Consider the following 6,000-nt stretch of genomic DNA (forward strand, 5'->3'; position numbering starts at 1 on the left):
GGTGGGGGGCAGTCAGGGACATGGTTTCTGGGGGTGGTCAGGGGGCAGGGGGAGGGGGGGGGGGATGGGGCAGGGGTCCCGGGGGGGCAGTCAGGAAGGAGAAGGGGGGTTGGATGGGGTGCTGGGGGGCAGTGGTAGGGGGCAATTAGGGGCAGGGGGCTTGGGGGCTGTCAGGGAGAAGAGGTGGTTGAATGGGGCAGGGGTCCCGGGGGGGCAGTCAGGAAGGAAGAATGGGGTTGGATGGGGCAGCGGGAGGCAGTCAGGGGCAGGGGTTCTGGGGGTGGTCAGGCGACAGGGGGTGGTGGTGGATAGGGCAGGGGTCCCGGGGGCAGGGCCAGGGCCGGCTTTAGGAAGTGCGGGGCCCAATTCAAACATTTTCGGCGGGGCCCCGGCAGGGATGACTAAAAAAAAAAAACATGTAAAAAGAAGCCTTTCATTTCTTAGCAACCGGTTCCCTATAAAAAGTTCTGATATAAGGGATGTGCCACAGTATGTATTTTTTGTACCAAAAGGGTTACCATATGGCCAAAAAGAACCAAAAAGCCTGACATGTCCGGGAAAATACGGATGTATGTTAACCCTACCTAAAGTTTTTTTTTAAAAAAGATGGGCCTGAACTAGAAATGAGCTCCGTTTTACATGTGTGGGTCCCCGCCACTCCCTGGGGGTGTGCTAGAGTGACCAGATGTCCCGATTTTATAGGGACAGTCCCGATTTTAGGGTCTTCTTATATAAGATCCTATTACAACCCCCACCCCCTGTCCCGATTTTTCACACTTGCTGTCTGGTCACCCTAGGGTGTGCACTGTGTGGGTCCCAGCTGCTCCCTGCCCCCCTCATTGAAGCAGGTGTGCAGGGTTACTGCCCTGGGAACTGCAGGGCACTACTGGACATGGGGCTGGCTGGAGACAGGGCAGGGGCTGACTGGAGGTAGGGTCTGGCTGCAGGCAGGGCAAGGGGTGCGGGGCTGGCTGGAGACAGGGGTGTGGGGGGCGGGCTGGCTGGCTTCAGGCAGGGTCGCAAGGGTGTGTGGCAGGGGTTGGCAGGGCTGGAGAAGAGGAGTGCGGGACTGGCTGGCTTCAGGCAGGGGGGTGCAGCGGGGGTTGGCTGGAGACAGGGGAGGGAGTGTGGGGCTGGCTACAGGCAGGGCAGGGGGGGCAGGGCTGATGTGGGCAGGGCAGAGGGTGCAGGGCTGGTACAGGCAGGGGTGTGTGTGGGGCTGGCTGGCTTCGGGCAGGGCCGCAAGGGGGTGCGGCAGGGGTTGGCTGGAGACAGGGCAGGGGGTGCGTCAGGGGCTGGCTGTGGGCAGGAGGTGCGGGGCTGGCTGTGACGCTTTTGTACGTTTGTGTCTGATTGTGTAAGCGAGTCGTTTTTAAGTAACCTGGGGCTACACGAGACAAATCAGACTCCTGAAAGGGGGACAGTCATCTAGAAAGGCTGAGAGCCAGTGAATTAACCTGACCTGCACACCGCAGGCTGCAAAATCTCACCTGCCCACTCCTGAAATAGACCCACAACCTCTAACTGAGTTACTGAAGGCTTCAGCTCCTGATTTAAAGACCTCAAGTTACAGAAAACCCACCATTTACTGTAGCTGAAACCGGCAAGTGACCCATGGTCCCTGCTGAAGAGGAAGGCCACCCCCCCCCCCTCAGGGTCTCTGCCAATCTGACCCCGGGGGAAATTCCTTCCTGATTCCAAACATGACCATCAGTTGGAGGCAGGCCAACAATTTTTCAGATTCACACCAGGCTTTGGACAATGTCAGCTGAAGCACCTCTAGGAATGTCCCACTTCCCACGACCCAGGCCAACCCGCCCTGAGCTCTCTGCATAGGTTGACAACTTGATGAAATAAACCAAACGGCATGAGTGATCAGTTATAATTTGGGGTGAGTTTCTGATCAGTGTGAGCAAGGAGAATCTTGGAAAGATTAAAATATTTCTCACCCAGATTGAGGCTGTAATGCCACTTGATTTACCAAGTCATTAGCTCAGGCTCTCTGCAAACTCAGGCAACGTCGCTGTGTCAATTACACTTAGGGCAGCTCCTCCCCCCCCCACAGCGATGGGTTCAGGCTCTTGGCAGACCCAGGCAGCGCCACTGTGTCAGTTACCCTTGGGTCCCATTTGCAAGATTTCCTTTGCATCAGCAAAACCTAGAAACAGTCCTTTCACTTTTTAAACTGCCACCTGAAATTCCAGGCAAGAGTGATGGAGAAAAATAGCCTGAGTGGAGCTGAAAGAGATAAGCTGGGAGAATTTATGATCTAACGGGGGCGCAAGCCAATCTTGGGGTGTAGCAAAACATTTTGATCTCCAGTGAAGCACCTGCTCCCAATCTTTTTCAAGCTGAGATTAATTTACTGCATTCTAGTACAAGGTTCATTTTTCTCCTGCCCTGCTGGGCGACAGGTCACGTCTGCCCCATGCCTCAGTTTCCCCAGGTATGAAATAGGGACATTGCTACTGACCTCCTTTATAACGTGCTTTGAGATCGGGCTGACGAAAAGCGCTAGATAAGATTATTAACATGAGAAGGAAGAATTGTTGTTGGGCCAGCTTGCCCTCCTATGTTCCGCCCCTGCCCCCCATCCGACCCAGAAAAAGACCCAACTGGACTGGAGGGGCTGCCAAAAATGAAGAGATTCCTCTACAAAGACAGAATAGGCCAGGAGCAAAATTTTCAAGGAGCCTAGGTGATTTAGTGGCCTAATTCTCGCTTTCAAAAGCCTAAACCCCGTGGGAAGCACAAGGGCATGGGCATCCATGGCCTAGTGGTCAGAGCCAGCATCCAGAGCCAAAGGTCAGGGCTGGAGTCAGATCCCAGGCAGAAGGCTTAAAGATTTTAAAACAAAATAAGATCCCACTGAGATTTGAACTCAGATCACTGGATTCAGAGTCCAGAGTGCTAACCATCACATAGGGTGACCAGACGTCCCGATATTTCCTTGTTTGTCCCGCGTCCCGTCCGACGTGCGGTCGGGACACTGGACAAACAAGGAAATGCGCTGGAGCCTGGAGCCCGGAAGTGCTCGCGCCCCCCCCGCCCCGCCCCCGCCCCCTCCTCCCCCGATTGGCTCCCTCCCCGAATCCCCGCCTCTTCCCCGGGCTCACCATTCCCCCTCCCTCCGCAAGCGCTGGAGGGAGGCCGGGGAGACTCAGGGGAAGCGCGGGGCCGGGGTGAGTGAGAGTCCGGCCTGGCCCCGAGCAGGCAGGACTCAGTTGGGTGGTTGGGAGAGGAGGGGGGCAGCGCACGGGGCCAGGCGGCGGCTGTTCTCCCCGCCCGGGCAGCGGGACTCGGGAGCAGCCGCTGCTGCAGCTCCCACTGCCGCGGGGGAGGAAGCGGCCATGGCGCTCCGCGGCTGCGGCGCCTCCGAACCCCCCGAGCCGGGGCCTGCTGCGGGGACCCAGCAGCGCGTACGCTGGGCCCAGCCCCTGGCCAGTCGCGTCTGGGCTGCTGCTCAGCTGGCGCTATCCCGCGGCGGCCCCGGGGCGGAGGCATCGGCCGCCCAGCCCCGTTCGTTCCCCTGCGGGACTCCAGCGCTTGCGGAGGAGGGGTTGTTTTTTTTTTTTGCCCCCCCCCGCCACGCCCCCCCCGCGTCTCCTCCCCCCTCCCCCCGCATCCCGATATTTGACTTGGGTGATCTGGTCACCCTACCATCACACCATGGAACCTGCTACAGCACTATAAGGACAGCAAATGAGGGACAAGGGTAGGTTTAACTAACAAACCTAGCTACATCCTGTTGGCAAATAGATTTCCCATCGTGAGAGAGTGGGCCAAGACTTAAAGAAACAAAAAAGCTTCTCCCTCCTGAATGGGGAGGAGAAACCAACCTCTCAAAGTGGTTCACAAACAAACAAAAAGTCATCATGGGGCAGGTGAAACGAAACCCTTTCCTGGAGGCGTTTCTGGAAGACGTTTGAGCCAAAGCCAAGCCAAGCCGTTGACTTACACCGAGCTTTAGGTGTTGTACGTACACAAAGCAAAAAGATTTTCCCAGCCGCAAAATTCCAAAATTATTTAATAATAATAATAATAATAATACTTAATAATAAATGCACAATCAGCTGTTCCTCTCATTTTCTCTTTCCTTCTCCATCTTTATGTTCTCTGGTTCCCTTCCCCTGGCTAGTTTCTAATGACTGTTAATTAAAATTAAAGGTCCTACCCTTTATAATGCTTCCTTCAGAAATATGGAGGGTCCATTTTTGAATTTTCTTAATGGAAAAAATTTGCACTTTGGGAATTCCCTCCCTGTTTGCATGGACTTGAAGAGCTGTGCAAATTCAGCAGGAGGAAAATGTAAGAAGTGCTCTGAGGAATCTACCAATTTTCCAGGTTTTTAAACCAAGAAGCACATGTAAGGTCCCACTGAGATTCAAACTCAGATCACTGGATTCAGAGTCCAGAGTACTAACTATTGCACCATGGAACCAATGACCCGTCAAGCATTTCATCATGGTCAGTTTCCAAACCATGTGGTCACACCCTGCTTCCAATGTGCTTAGCTGGTATATGTAACCAACACAAGTTGGTTCACCTGGAGCAGGGTTTCTCAAACTTTTTTTGCTGGGATCCCCTTTGAAAATATTTCAGGCTGTGATGACCCCCCCAAAAAAGTAACAACCCACCCACATGAGGCAACCATTCTGTGCTGCTGCTGACAGCAGGACTGCTTTTCGATCCAGGTGCCTTGCCAGCAGCTGCCACTCGCACAACCCACCCCCTAGTAGTCTTGCGACCCCCTTTTGGGTCAGGACCCCCGGTTTGAGAAACGCTGATCTCGAGTCACGATCATGTGTGTTTGTGTGTCTCTTTCATTGCCTGATGATATTTTTGTAGCAAATTTCAATACAGTGGGGATTTTTCCTCCTGAACGTTTCGTACCTTCCATTTTATCCCTCTAAGTTTATCTTAAACCCACCTCACCCGTCCCCAAAACCCAATGCAGTTATTTTTCCGAATGATTTAGAAATTCACAGAACCTGGAGGGAGAGTTGTGGATCCCAGGAATTGGGGGAGATGTTACCTGTACCCCCAAACATGGCTCACATAGAAGCCGCTCCGTGTGCAGAGCTGGTCGTTAGGGCTGGATGGAAATAAATAAATAAATAAACAATTCCCCTCCCCCCGCCTCTGCCCCCCCAAAAAAGAAAAGAAAAAATGAAAACAAAACATTTTCAGTTCTTCTGTGGAAGCCTCCAAATCATTGACAAAAAATATTCACCCCCCGCCCTAGTCCCTAAGTACAGAACACGCAAAATGTTCATCAAAATCTTACACTAAAATTCTTGTTTTGTTGCTGGCGCTTTTTTTAGAATAAGCCCCTCCCTCTCCCTGCCCCCACCAAGCAAATAAATAAATTAACAAATACAGTCTGGTTTTGTTAGCAGGAAAACCACTTTTTCGTTTTGGTTGTGGTGTCCAATAACAAAACAAAACAAAAATGCACATGCAAAAACCCACCAATGGACAGACCAAAAAAGCCCCCCTCCAAACCAAAAACCAGCTCCCCTCCCCCTGCTCTAAGCAATTTGGCTCTTGACCCGCCTGGCTGGTTTTTCTGCTCTCCTGCTCGTTCCCACTTGAGAGACATAATTTGCCTTCCGCCCCCACCCCCCTTGCTGTGCCAGTGGATTCCTGGAGGGTGGCGGCTGTTGGAAGGGGGTGGGTGGAGGGGCTCCCTCCGGCGTGGGGGCCCTCAGGATGCAGTTGAGGGAGCCCCTGGGATCTGTGGCCCACCCAGCACTTTTCATGGCCCTCCACAGCCCCTGCATTGCCAAATCTATTCCAGCTCTGGTGCCAGACGCCTCTTTTTCGCTCAGTCGGGGGAAGGATGGGTGCGTCTTGTCTCCGCCGCACACGCATCTGTCCTCTTTCACTCCCTTCCTTGGCGCATCCTTCAGGTTTCTCTGGCGCCGTTCTCAGCTACTTTGCCAGCCTCACAGTCATCTCCCCCCCAGTTGAAATGCAGCTGCTTCTGGGGGTGGGGTA

General features: G+C 53.6%; 1 non-coding gene across 1 annotated transcript; it reads right to left on the reverse strand.

The window, feature by feature from the left end:
• Nucleotides 1–4,369: 4,369 nt before the first annotated feature.
• Nucleotides 4,370–4,441, reverse strand: TRNAQ-CUG. The gene has a single exon. It is a non-coding gene; the product is annotated as a tRNA-Gln (tRNA).
• Nucleotides 4,442–6,000: the final 1,559 nt, after the last annotated feature.

This window comes from Trachemys scripta, chromosome 25, assembly GCF_013100865.1.
Source record: "Trachemys scripta elegans isolate TJP31775 chromosome 25, CAS_Tse_1.0, whole genome shotgun sequence".
NCBI classification, from domain to species: Eukaryota; Metazoa; Chordata; order Testudines; family Emydidae; genus Trachemys; species Trachemys scripta.